Below are 14,792 nucleotides of genomic sequence, written 5' to 3' on the forward strand. Positions count from 1 at the left end.
CTTCCAATTCTGAGCAGCAGGAACTAGCCTGGGCTGGGGGTCCTGCAGTGCCTGACTGTTCTGGCACAGCTGACTCAGGGTGTGTGGGCCCGGAGGCTCTTGAGACTCTCTGGGCAGCAGGGACTGGCCTGGGCTGGGGGTCCCATGGCACCTGCCTCTTCTGGCATGGCTGACTTGAAGCATGTAGGCCTGGCAGCTCTTGGGCCTCTCTAAGCAGCAGGGCCTGACCTGGGCTGGAGGTCCCAGGGAGCCTGCCTGTTCCCACATGGTTGACTTTGGTTGTGTGGGCCCGGTGGCTCTCAGGCCTCTCTGGGTGGCGGGCCCTGGCCTGGGCTGGGGGTCCCATGGTGTGTGACTCCTACCTCTTCTGGCACAGCTCTTGGGCCTCCTGTTATTGCTTTTTAATAGTTGCAAATTGGTTGATTTGTGGGAAAAAGTGATGCTAGGAACTGTCTTCTCCATCATCTTGACTGGAAGCCTCGTAGATCCAATCTTTCAATGGAAGAGTGTTGATGTCTCATTGTAAGAAAAGTATGTGGCATAGGTCATATATTGCTGCTGCCATCTTTAGAAAACACTATGTGTTCTAGCTAGTATTAAAACTTTTGCTATATTTCACTAAAGTGACCTCCTCCATCAATAGTTAAGATTTGACATATCTTTGCCTATCTCATGGCAGGAAAAACTGGTATTTTACTGTGGTTTTAGTTTCTTTTTATAATTAAATATACAAACCTTGTTTTGTAAATTATTTGCTATTTATATGTTTTCATAATTTTTAAAAATTACATAACAAAGCCTCTATGTTCCTATGGGTATTCCCCTGCTTAACAGTGATTTATGAAACATTCTGATATGTTACATTAGGAAAATAAAGCTTTGACAGTTTTGTTGAAAATATTTTCCTCAGTGTGTCATTTTTAGTCTGTTTTATTGAATTATTTATTCTTTATAAACTTTTCAATATGGCTTCTATCTTATATGCCATGCTTAGAAATACCTTCCTTACCCCATGATTACAAAAATATTTTTTACTTGTAGGCTAATTTATTTGCTTATAAGTTACATCGAAATAAATTCTACATAAGTTAAAGATAATATCTAACATTTTTCAGGATTTTAACAATTCAACTTTATTTGTTGAAATAGGTAGTCAAAATAGCAATAAGGTTTAAAAACAGTAATTTCTAAGGAAAACCCAGAAGGGATCCCATGATGAATAGGCTCAGGTGAATAAACTATATTTACTCTATAGAGTGGAAATTCTACTATTACATAATAATTTCCACATATACTTGAAACTTTTCAGACTCTTTCCTTAATTATGGATCTCTAACATTACAATTCAATTTCACATTTTCTTAATCCTTACAGCTTAAGAATATATTTTATTATCTGGAAAGCCCTCTTTCTCTGAAAATGCCTTATAATTCATAAGAGCAATTTAACACTCAATACCTAACACTTCTTCCTTCCTGGTGACCTCATTCAGTCTCATGGTGGTATGTACCTTCCATAGTGACAACTCTGCTATTCACAGCTCCATTGCAGTTCTCTCTTATGAATTCCAAACTCAATTATCCCCTGGGAGGTTGAACAGGCCTCTTTGAACTTTTCAAAACTGAGCCCTTGAATTTGTTTCCCCGTCTAAATCTCCTTCTCTCTCATTCTTCTCCAGCCCAATAAATGGCATTATACCAGCTACTCAGATATGATAACGAAAGGCAAATTTAATATCATGGTTGCCAGTCTTTATATCAAGGTTGAAACAGTTGAATTTTCCTAACATATCAATTAAAATGGGAAATGTCACTGCTGTGTACTGATTGAATTATATCCCCAAAGTTCATATATTAGAAGCTTAATTCCCACTGTAACTGTTGAGGGTGGGAAATCCTGTTATGGTAATTGAAAGGTGGAGCCTTGAAGAGGTGATTAGATTGTAGGACTGTGCCATAGTGAATGGATTAATAATGGTGGTCAGAGACGTGGCTCTGAGGGCTTTAAAAGGAGAGTGCTATCTCTCTCACTGCCCCACCATTTCTGTCATGTGAGACCCCTGGATCACTGTCACCACCACCAAGAACCTCACCAGATGTGTTGCCTGCACTGTGGACTTCCCAGCCTCTGAAACTATAAGCAATAAGTTTTGTTTTCTTTATAAATTACCCAGTTCCAGGTATTTTGTTATAAGCAACAGAAACAGACTAATACAGTGACTTTTGGGGGGCACAGTGTATTCAATTCTAGGTTGTCAAAATTTGTACTGGTTTATCATGTGCACAAGTGGTGCTAAAATAAATAAATAAATAAGTCAAGGACCCTTGCCCTGGGGAGCATTTCAAGAGTTTATTTTTGGATTTACGGCAGAGGAGATGTCTCTTCAGCCTCTTGGTCAATGCTGTTGTGTTTTCCTGCTAATGTCTAGGGGCTAAATAATGTTAAGTTTGCCCATGAACAAGGGCTATACTATCACATATGTATGTTTCTCATAAACAGTATTTTTCTTGAAAATATTTGATGTATTTTTCCATATGTTTTAAATAATTTAAGTACATGTGTAATTGTGGTTTGGAAAAGTAAAGGATCAAAACAGTCCTGAAGAAGAACATACCAAATGGGATTGAATTCCAGACTTCAATAAGAAGTAAAGGTTAACATTAACAATCATACATTAAAATGAGAGTAAGTTCTGCTTTTTGCTATTGTTAGATTAATGGCTTAAGATAGCAACTTAAAAATGTAAAATCAGTAGTATAATATGAGCTGATTTGGAGAAAAATTTCTAAAATGCCACATATGGAACAAATTATGTAATTGTATAAGCTATTATTTGGTGGTAGATAATAAAGAAATTATTTTGCATCTGGTGATCATCCTTATATTATTTGGCAAAAATAGTCACATATAGCAACACATTTTACAAATAATTATATCCAAAGAAATCAGGAAGGAATCTTGTGCTGCTTATCCTCCATTTGCCCTTCCAGACACATTCTCTGATCTTTTCCACATTGCACGATTCCTCTTCAAGTGGAGTTCTGTGGACTGCATCATGTGAACTCTCTCACCCTCTCACTTCCGGTTGGTTTCAACCAATATGAGGGGCCAAATAGGTATCAGAGAGCAGGAGGAGAGACAGACAGACAGACAGACATCAGGGAGTTTGTGTGTGTCTCTGACCTACTACCAGCACTAGTGACTTTTGGTAGTGAGTGCATTCCTCTGCATACAATCATAGCTCTCTTAGTTGGTCCATTTCCCACTACTTAGCTTCATCTGACTGCAATATTGCCATGCTTTGACCCCTGCAGGTTTTGGGGTGATAAAGGCATTTCACAGTTGCTATTCCTTAGGGTGCTTCGCCACTTTTTGTTGGTTTCTTTAACCCTGCCATGCCTCTGTAAACATTACCTTCATTAAAATCTCTCCAGTCATCTCTCTGAGAGAGCCTTCTGTTTCCTGCATGGACATTGATTGACAAAAGTTCTAACTTCGGTTTTTCAGTTGTATTTTTAAAAGGAAACAGAATAGCTTGCGAATTCTACTGTGATCAGCCTTACAAAGCTGTTCATGATCATTTACTACGGTTACTATTTTTTCATTTCAGTCCAATTCTAACTTCTTTTGGTGGTTTTCCATAAGCCAAGAAAATACTAGGAAGATAAAAAGAAAGATAAGACAGATAAGAAGGAAAGAAAAGAAAAATAAATACCTGTCTCTCAAGAACTGTAGCTTATTCAGTAGACAATACATAAACATTTGAAAAGGTTAAACAAGATTATGTACGACAAGATGCAAAAAAGAGACCCTAAAAGACAGTAAATATAATTTGAAACCAGAGAAGAAAATGAAGTGGGCTAACAGGAAAGGCTTTGTTGAGGAAGCAGGACTTTAACTGGACCTTGGAGGATGTAGATATTCTCCAGTGTGACTCCACTATTAAATATTTCCCATCTCTTTTCTCACACAAATGGTACTTTTTTCATTTGGATCCCTCTTTCAATGTCCTGCAGCCATTTATGGACCACTTGAAGTATTGTCCGCACAAACTACTGAATTGTTTTTCTTGCCTATCTGCCCAGGATATGCTGTGAGTGGCCCAATGACACCTTTGCTCATCTGTTTGTTGCCCTTTGTGCCACACCGTGAAGGCACTCAGGAAGGGTATGGGAGGAAGATTGCAGAGAAGATCTAGATGATCTCATAGGAAGGATTCGCCAAAAGTGACCCAAAAAGACTCCATGGGGCAAACAATCGCCTAGGTTTGGGAGTCAACAGATCTGTATTTAGTTCTTGGCTCCTCCAACTACAAGTCATATGATCTTAAGCAGTTACAGAATCTTTTGTTGTCTCAGTGTCCTCTTCTGTAAAACTGTAGTTTCATGTCTTCTTGGTATATTGTGTTAGAATATTTCTTAAGCACACACAATAGCAATGTCATAATTTGTGACATATTTTCAGATCATTGAATAGCAAGACTTAAAACAATTTCACTTTAACATATTGGTGTTATAAGTTAAGCACTGCAGGATAATGTTTTATATCTATGGAAAAGCAAATCTTCACCAAAACAAACTTTCAGCAAGTCATACCTTTAAGTTTTAGGTTTATATAAAAGGAGCACAATAATTGAGCTCTTGTCAATTCTTTTAATCTTTTAAATTTGGATTACTTTTCATAAGGCCTCAAAGGACTTTTTAATTAATAAATAAGCAATGTAACTTCAAAATACCAGTTGAATACAGAGTTATAATTTAATTACTGAAATAGGAATGAGTCAGTTTTTTCCTTTAAATCAAATTACAAAGTAGAACTAGCCCTTAAGTCATGCATTTTAATTTTTAAAAAATTTTATTTGTATTTCCTCCCTTTTATTTAATATTTCTTCTCAGAAACAGCACCTACTTAAAAAACAAAATCAGTTTTATATACATAAAGCCTGTGTTTATGGAAGTCAAATTAATGAGGAATTTCCGTAAACTAAGATGGCATGGTCATTAAGAATAGAGCCCCTAAAATTTTTACCTTGCTTCTGACCACAGAATGAAATGTAGAGTACAATTATAGCCAGAAGAATTCTCCAGCCCAAATGTGCTTGTTGAGTTTGTTTATCCAGTCGTACCACATGCCACACAGCTGAGAACTATTTCGAGGTTTACTAGACACTCCTGTCTAGGAATTTTTTCTTTCTTTCTGATTTTCTGCCTCATATCACACTGAGGGCAATTTAATGTTACTACATTAAGTGTTTTCTGAACCGCTGCTGTTTCTAAATAGTTCTGATGTCTTTGGGGCATACTTTCCTTAAAAGCCAGATTTCCTTGAGACTTTGGTTCAATTAATTTAGCATATTGAGCATATAGGTTGATACAAACAACTACAATTATTACTTTGTCCAACAAAGGCCTAGGTGCTGGGGCTGGAGCAGGCATACAGGCACATGGATGGTTGTTTTCATGGAGACATTCCAGTTGAGGAGACCTACAAGCAATAAATAATCAAATAATTAGGAGAGAACATTCCAGAAAGAAATAATATGCAAATAAGGAATGACTTGATGACTCCTTTCCTGGGAGGCCTTTTTCAGGTCTATTTTCTAATGAAGCTAAAACTGCATAATTCATATCAAGAAGCAGAAAATCTCTATCATGCTCTCTTTCCCTTGCAGGGACTTTAGAGGGAGAAAGAAAGGATGGGAAATCCAAAAGAAAAGGGACAGAGTAAAGAAAAGGAATAAATATGACCGATGACAATGAATAAAATAGCCAGTGAGAAAGAAAGCAGTGCCAGAAGTGGCCAGAAGCACATGTGCCCACAGGAATATGTGGGTGTCCTGAGCTGTTTCAGAAGCTCTAGGCCTGTAGAGCTGGAAGTCACCTACCCAAGCCCTCCTACTTTACAGATGGAATGAATGGCCCCTGGTCAGTGGTGAGACTCATCCCAGTCATGTTTGGAGATTTAGAGCCAGAAGTTAGACTTCTTGGTATATTTCATTTACATCTCTATGAAGAATTGCTTTCATCTGGGTTACTTGTGATGTGGGCACTAATAACATGATTCCTGAGCAAGAATCAAGAAGTGATAGTGTGGGATTTAAGGTATCCTCAAAATTAGATATCCACTAAATTTACTATGTGGCGAATATATGTCAGTGGGTGAGAATATCCTGCAGATTACTGGTGAGACTGGCACAAGGAGCCTCTTCTAATGGGGCTTTGAAGAAGTGCAAACTCTGTTTCTTTTCTGCATGAGCCAAAGCAGCCTGCAGATACAAAAGGTAAACGAGCTTCCATTCTGTTCAGAGAGGTACTTGAAAAGGCCCAACTAGAGACAAAGAAAAAATAGAGCTGGGTTGATTAGTTCCTTAGTTATTTGGAAGGAATTCTAGAGAAGATTAAAGAACACCGTGTTTTTTTTTGGTCTATAGTTAAATCCCATGATGTATAATTTTAGCAATCATCTGGGAGACAACCCATGGTGGGGGTAATTATGCTGACACAGCAGAACACAGGGAAGGCCAAATTAATTCTCAGCATGCGTACCCAAGACCTCATAAGACACTCTCATTGATGACAAGAGCATAATTGGGAAATAATAATAAACAGGTGAGTGACAGTAGGTGAGTAAATATAGAAAATGAACTGAATTCTGCTTACCCTCTCATTACGTTCTTTCCATTAGTTCTTTCCTTCCAAATCTGAGAGACCAACAGCATTAAGGGAACTTTCCCAACTAGACTTCTGAGTGAAGGTGAGACGCTAGACTGCTGTGAGCAGGGAACTTTTGAAAGCAAACTGCTTCTGCTGAAATGAGGAGAAAGTTAATTAATAAAAAAAATATACTTTAAATGTATTTTGAAGATTTTATAAAAAAAGAAATTAAAGAACTGTAACACTTTGAATTTACCGTAGACCCACTTAGGCACTCAGGAAAACTATAAAGTCACACATGAGGGCAGAGCTGAGAGTTGGTAGCTGCTTTGAGATCCTTTTAAAAACAAAGTTTATCAAATGTATAGTTTGCAAATATGTTCTCCCATCCTATAGGTTGTCTGCTTGCTCTGTTGATGGTTGCTTTTGCTGTGCAAAAGATGATGTAATCCTGTTTGTCTATTTTTGCTTTTGTTGCTTGTGCTTTTGAGGTCTTACACAAAAAATCCTTGTCCAGGCCAATGTCATGGAGCTTTCCCCCTATGTTTTCTTCTAGTAGTTTTATAGTTTGGGGCCTTACATTTAAGACTTTAATCCATTTTGAGTTAATTTTTGTATATGGTGAGAGATAAGGATCTAGTTTCATTCGTCTGCATGTGAGTATTTAGTGTTCCCAGTACTATTATGTTAAATGAAATAAGCCAGGCACAGAAAGACAAATACTGCATGACCTCACACATATGTGGAATCTAAAAAATTTTTCTCATAGGAGTAGAGAGTAGAACAGAGGTTACCAGAAAATGGGGAGAGTAGACGGCAGAGGGGCAATGGTGAGAGATTGGTTAACAGTACAAAACCACAGTTAGATAGGAAGAATAAGTTCTGGCGTGTGTTTGCATAGTAGTATGACTAGAGTTAATATTATATGGTATATTTCAAAACATTCAAAATAGCTAGAAGAGAGGTTTTTTAGTGTTCTCATCATGAATAAATTATAAATGCTTAAGATGATGAATATACTAATCACACTGATTTGATCATTATACAATGTATTCACGTTTCGAAACATCACACTGTATCACATAAATGTGTAATAAATATAAATGTAATTACTATGTGTCAATCATGAATTTTTAGAAAAGCACTTACAGAGAACGAGAGAAACAGTATGTCATCTAGTATCTGAAATTCAGAACTTTAGATCACATCTTGGAATATACTAGATTTCTCTTGGCTACAGAGTTTTTGCCTTTATCAAAAGCCTGTAGCTCTTTCACTGTCAGAAGGAATAAGTGATGTAAATCTGTGCCAGATAGGAGGTAACATATACAGATTCACCAAAAAGCAGAAGTAAGATGTACATTTTTTGTTTGATCTCAGTTCAGCTCTGTGTAACAGAAGTTTCAGAATAGGGAAGGCAAAAAAACAAAGCTATATATGAGCAGTGGTAAATGGGCTTCTTCATTTCCAGTTCTTGGTCATGGTATTACTTATCTATTATTAGTTATCTATTGCTGTGTAAAAGATTATTCCCAAATATAGCATCTTAAAACAACAATCAGCGTGTATCATCTCATGCAGTTTTGTGGGTCAGAAATTTCAGAGTGGTTTAGATGTGTGGTTGTGGCTCAAGGTGCCTTATGTGGTTGCAGTCAAGGAGTCACCCACTCGCGTGGTTGGAGACAAGAGGTCTCAGTTCCTTGCTGGCTGTCAGCAGGAGGACTCAGTTCCTCACACGTGGACCTCTCCATTAGGGCTGCTTTCCATGGCATGGCAGCTGACTCCCCCCAGAACAGATGATCACAGGCAGCAAAAGGGAAGCCTCAGTGACTTTTGCTTTGGTAGTCACACTCTTTCATTCACACAACATCTGTTGGTTACAAGTCAGACCTATTCAGTGCCGGAGGGGACTATATACAGTCATGAACACCAGGAGTGGAGGACCACTTCTCGGAGGCTGGCTACCACAGTCATTCATACACCAACAAGAAATGTTTTGTCATTTCTACCACTTACCACTTATGCCATTATTTATTTAATGTTTTTCTTAATATGGACTTTAAAAAAAAATCATCTTAAGCAACAATATTCATGAAATCATGGATTTCATGTGATCTTTTTATTTATTTTAATATTTTAATTTCCAAATAAAAATAGAACTATTAAGACAAAATATTTTTGTCTCCTAATAGCAACTCAAGCAGTACCAGGGTTATGTGTACTAACAATTGTGAAGCATCTGTAGACATGCGCTTGAGCTGGTCTTATTTGAAGGAGATCCTTGCAAGCTCAGTTTAAGTCAGGAGGCATTGGATTCATGTGACATCCTCACTTACACTAAATTCCCTAGAAGTCCAATGTAATAGTACTTGGGGGTGAACTACAACACTACAAGAAAGCCCATTTGCTGTGGTGGTTATAACTGTCACTTGCCAGCTATCACTTGTAATTATTTAAAACAGAAACAGTTTAAAGAATTGAACTGTAAGGGTAAAGCAGATTGTTCTCAGGACATAAAACTAAACTCACCTTAATATGTATTGTTACACTGCTGTCCACTTTCATTACCGACAGCCATAAAGTAATTTTAACTGTTCCCTGGAATGTCACCAGCAATAAGAGTTTTTGCTTTACTGTTCTGTTGAGCTGGATATAACAGATTTCAGAACTCTTACAGCTGAGAAATCTAGAAATGCCTTCTGGTCTTTGTGAATTCATTAAAATACTCTATTTGGATAACCTTGGTGTTATTTTAAGTATGGTTAGGGAAATCATGTCATAATCACTGAATTTTATTAGCAACCAGCCCTTTCTAATCATAAAATTCACTGTTCTGAAACCTATTGCCTGTTCGGTCCTATGCTGGTGACTTTATCTTTTCTCTTGGTGGTACATCCATGGACCCTCACTATGCTTTCCCGAGGGTGCTATTTTTGCTGGTGTCCTTCATGGCCAAAGGTGACAATTTGGACAACATAAGAGTGTGGCTGGTGGGAAGAATCTCTATGCTGAGTTTGCAGAGCCTCTCCCATACTTCAGCCTGCAGAGCCTGTAACCATTTGCAGGGTCTAGATTCTGAGATTTTACCATATACCTGTCAGTTTTACTTTTTCACTTCATTTGAGAAAAAAATAATTTTTTAAACTTTAATTCTATGTTCATATCTGAAGTAATATAACTCTTACATTGTTAAGTAGGTTTTTTCCACCATTATGTTTCAAAAAACGAAGGAAGGCATGAGGAGCTGCAAAGCAGTACATACATCTGTGACAATGATGCCATTATTTTCTAGAGTATTTCCTCCTCCTCCAATCAGTTTTCCTTGTGTTAGAAAATTTAACTTCTAAGAATAAATGTTTTGTAACTTAAAGCTGTATAAGCCCAGCCTCTGCTTCATGAAGACTGGGGGAAGAAAGATCTGCCTAGATTACTGTGGAGACAGTTAATACTTGGTCTTTGTTATTCTATATATGACTTGGACGTACAGTATTTAAAGGTGATTTATAGTTATTTCCTTCTTCCTTTACAATCAAATAAGAAGTACAGTGTATCTTCATGAGCAAAAACTCATTGAAGGTAAATGAAATAAAAAAGATGTATTTTAGGGCTACAAAGGACCATTGTCCGGGTATCTAAGATAAAGAGTCCAAGTAGAGCTGGAGCTAAAAGTGGATACAAAAATCCATGGTCAGGAGTTCTTCTCTTTCTCACACACCGTGTGTTTTCTATCAACTCTGTTTCTCTCTTTGCTTCTCCACTGTTAAATGGCTTCCTCTGCTAGCCACTGGTCCCCACCCTTATACTACACGACTATTTCAGTGCCAACCATCATTTAATACATATCTTTGTATGTCCATTCATGTTAGAGAAATAAAGAGAAAGCGATCTAAATGTTATTTATCCTTTCCCCATATAGATTCTAAGGAACATGATATTAATGATAGTTTCTTGTTTACTGAGTGGGGTGAGGAATATGGAAATACAAAACTGCATAAAGAAAGAGATTTTAGATTGTTCTGGAAGAGAGAAGGAAAAGTTAGGGATGAGATAAATTGTCCTGTCAGCTGGTAAGAAACTGATGAGTCATTGGGAAGGACACCAGTATTTAATGAGGACTTTTGTTAAGTTTTGTTGTATATTGTGTGATGTAATTCTCTTTTTTGTCTCTCCATCACATCTTCTGTAACAACTCTTTTTGCTAACTTTTCTATGGCCCAAATTGCCTTTGCTCATGTTATTCTACCTCATCACCAAAAATTCATTTCAGCAATTCTGAAAGCTGCTCTACAACAAGACCCAACCCAAACGCTACTCTCTGGAGCCAAAATTAACCTCTCCTTCTCAACTGTTATAGTGCTTGGTTTGGTACTCACATAATACCTCTACCACATTGTGCCTTGCACTACACTTAGTGATTATATGCTTTATCCACCCTATCAAAATGTAAGCAATAGCTTATTCACCTCTTGGGTTTCCCACAGAGACCAAGCACAGTGTGTGTTCTTGAATTAAACAAAAGGGTCAGTAACTCAGTTCACTGTGTAGTTTGCATAGGGTGTGTTTTGTACACAGGATTTATAATGTAATACTAGAAAATAGGAAGCTAAAACATGCGGACTTAAGTAAGTGCATTTTTGCGATGAAAATATTTTGGCTTCTTGCTGGTAAAGTAATGAGCTTTCATCTACCTGCCATGTGGTTCTGAAGATAAATGGTAGTATGAACATGCAAACACTTTGGGAAGTAAAAACATGCTATATAAATAAAAGAAATCATTTATTGCTATAGCTACTATATGAGGTCGATCCCTATAACTCAGTGTCACTCTGTACTGTGGGGAATCATGATAGCTATGGTTAATTTGAACCCTCCAAACCAATGCTACTAAATTGTGAACCATGGACTAGTGCCAATCCAAGAACTGTTACTAGCGTATAATGAGATAAGCAGAAACATTGGCAGTAAGCATTGCAAAACTTTTTTAGCAGTTTGACAGAATGAATGACTATTAAATTTAATAATAAAAATGTGGCCTATATCTTATGCCTTTGTCTTAATAATTTCATTTTGACAGTAATACATTTTAATTGAATTGTATAATAGAATAGATCCACAATAGATTGCAAACAAAAACAAAACAAAATTTAAAAAGCTAGTCTTTCAATATAACTATGTTGAGAAGCACTGCTCTAAATAATTCTCTCCAGAACAGAAGACACCCTCATGTGTAGTTGGGGGTGCTGGGAAAAAAGAGGAATATAAATTTATAGATATTCTAGGTTATGAAATACTAGTATCAACAAAAGTTGAAGTAAAAGAATAAAAGAACAATAAAGCATCTGAAATGTGACAATTCTGATTCATAGTATTCATTTTGATCATAGTCTTTCTAGACCTTTTTGTGCATCTTTAACAATCTTTTAGGCAGGCTTCTATCTCTAGTAAGTGAGCTTACATTCTGGAACTTTTAGAAGAACTAACATTCTAATGTTAAGTGAATGTGGGTGTTTTGTTTGCTTGAAGAAAACATCCATGTACCCATTTAATTTATAATAATAATCATCTGAAAATTTTCTCTGTGGAAGTGTCCTTCAGGAAGTCAATAAGTCAGTGTCTTTAAAATACAACTGAACTTTGGTGATCCTTTGCTTTTTTGCCAACATAACCACTTTTATTTTATGAAAGTCTTCTTAATGTGGGTCAGGATGACATTTCAGTGAGCAATGTATGATCTTCTTATTGTCAGAACATCTTATTTTTCCAGATCACCAAGATAATACATTCTAAAGGGGTTTAGAAAATGTTCTATAGATTTTTCATATGATTGAAAGTATTTGTAAGCATCTTAAAATTTAGCACTCATAAATCATGTTACAAATTTTCATTTGAGAAATCTTGGATTCATCATTTAGATTATAAAATCAGAGGGCAGGACTGACTTAGATCAAGTTTTGTGTTGTGCCTAATGTGAAATTGTTCAGAAAAGATTCATCATGCTTAGGAGGCAGTCTTCACAATAGCAGCAATCTAGGCAAAGCAAGAGGGATTTTAATAATGTTCCATTTATAATGTAATTTTAGCTTTGCTATATTTTATTTCAGTTTTCATTCCTTTTGCTGCTAAGAAAATCTGGTTCCATGATGCTCTGGTCCTCTGTGAACTGAATTTGGGAACTTTGACAAGCCCTGTATTATGGTCCTCTGGGGACACTCTGTCTCTACTTTTCTCCTGCTACTTTTCAGACTCCGATGAGCTTGACTCATTTTGCAAAGTAATTGATATTTCTTCCAGTCTTTTTTAAAAAGGGGAATTGGAATGATTTATAAAGCTGATGATGCTCCAAGAAAGAGAAAAATCCATTTTCTGCTAACCAAATTGGTTCCTATAATACATTAATATCTAAATCTGTTCTAAATGATATGTATTTAAAATTACTTCTTATATAACTATTTGTGGGGGATAAAGAAAGTCTAAATTACATCCACTAGAAGTTCTAAAACCTTTGTTAACTTTTAAAATTCTTTAGTTCCATAAGAATAGAATTAAGTCCAAAACTGCAATTATTTTGAAAAGGATGAGATGGTTTCTAGATTTTTCGGCTCATCTTTGCCTCTTGACCTTGCTGTTTTAGGAATCCTTGATGGCCCTTTCCAGAATGTCTTTCTAGTCTGACTTTGTTCAAGACTGATCTCAACCATGCTGTACCCTTAAAACATCTTTTTCGGGCACAAGTTTAGCTGTAGTTGCTCTAGGACACTCTTTTTGCCTCCATACTCTTGGCTCTAAGAACATTTCTAGGCTCCCCAATCCATCAAGCCATCCCTCAGCAGCCCTGCCATTCTCCTGCCTCTACCTTCCTTCTCTTTGACAGCTCCATCACTTCTGATTCTGGAGTTTTCTTTCTACCTGCTGTTTCAGATACAATGTTTTGATTTTCCCTTTTCTTCCTTCCTGTCCTTGTCAAGAATTTAGCCTCCCTAAACACATATGAGCTAACTCCATCTCCACCATCACTTAGTTACCCTCTTCTTCTAAATTCATCTCTACTCCCAAACCCAGTTCTGGCTCCAAGTGCCTGAGAGGAAAATCCAGACACCTTGAAATATGATCAGTCATTGATCATGAAACTGAGAGTGAGAAGTTGATGATCTCAACAGCGGCCAGTATTTCTCTGGATTCTTCCTATAGTTCTCTCTTGCCCTGGGTTAAATTGTGAGACTTGTTTTGCTAAATGTACTCATATTAATGACATTACTTTACCTATACCCGACCATTTACTAAAACTTAAGTAACTCTAGTAACTCACACCCAAATTGAAATAGATAGTCAGGCAAGCCCAATGTGTCATGTCATTTGTTAACAAAGTGCTTGACAGTATACTTCTACCCTCTATGCTTATCTACTCTTGATTTTTAAAAATACTACTAATTCAGAAACCTAAAATACCATTTTCTATTGTGCTTACTACTTTCCACCCTTTGAGTCTAAGGTTTGCACCCTGCCCTGAATTACACTCTGCCTGTTGGCATCCTATGTTAGTATTTCACTTGGCACTAGCAGCAGATGCTTTCTATGTCAAAGCAGCTGTGAAAGCTGATCAGCCAGGATTTTTCACTGGAATCAGTTTAAACTTGAGTGAACAGAAATATGGCAGACATAACTAGACACATTTTCTAGCCATTTCTTTTAAATTTACCGTCTTAGCCTTATCTTTGGAGCAGCATGTTTGGTTTGTGCCTCGGGTATTAGGAAGTACACCAAAAGCCTCCCGTTTCTGATAACACCCTTTTTCACATTAACCCTTTGAATCTTGATGAATTTATAGAGAACAAATAGAACTGACTTCACTCTCAATGGGTGACACTATAACAAATCTCATCTTTCTGAAGTGAGCAATCTGTCAGTTTCAGCAGATCGTTTCTCTTTTCCTCCCATATTTACATCTGGAACGAAAACTGATTCTTTTCACTTACTAGCAGCTCTCAAAAAAATTAGGTTTGGTTTTTATTTGCTTGTTTGTTTGTTTATCTCTATCTACCTACCTCCCTACCTATTTATCAACCTACCTACCCACCTGTCTATTTATTTACTTAAAATAGTCACTGCATTAGTCTCTGGTCATCTGTGTTTCAAATGACT

Source organism: Cynocephalus volans, chromosome 1, assembly GCF_027409185.1.
Source record: "Cynocephalus volans isolate mCynVol1 chromosome 1, mCynVol1.pri, whole genome shotgun sequence".
In the NCBI taxonomy this organism is placed as follows: domain Eukaryota; kingdom Metazoa; phylum Chordata; class Mammalia; order Dermoptera; family Cynocephalidae; genus Cynocephalus; species Cynocephalus volans.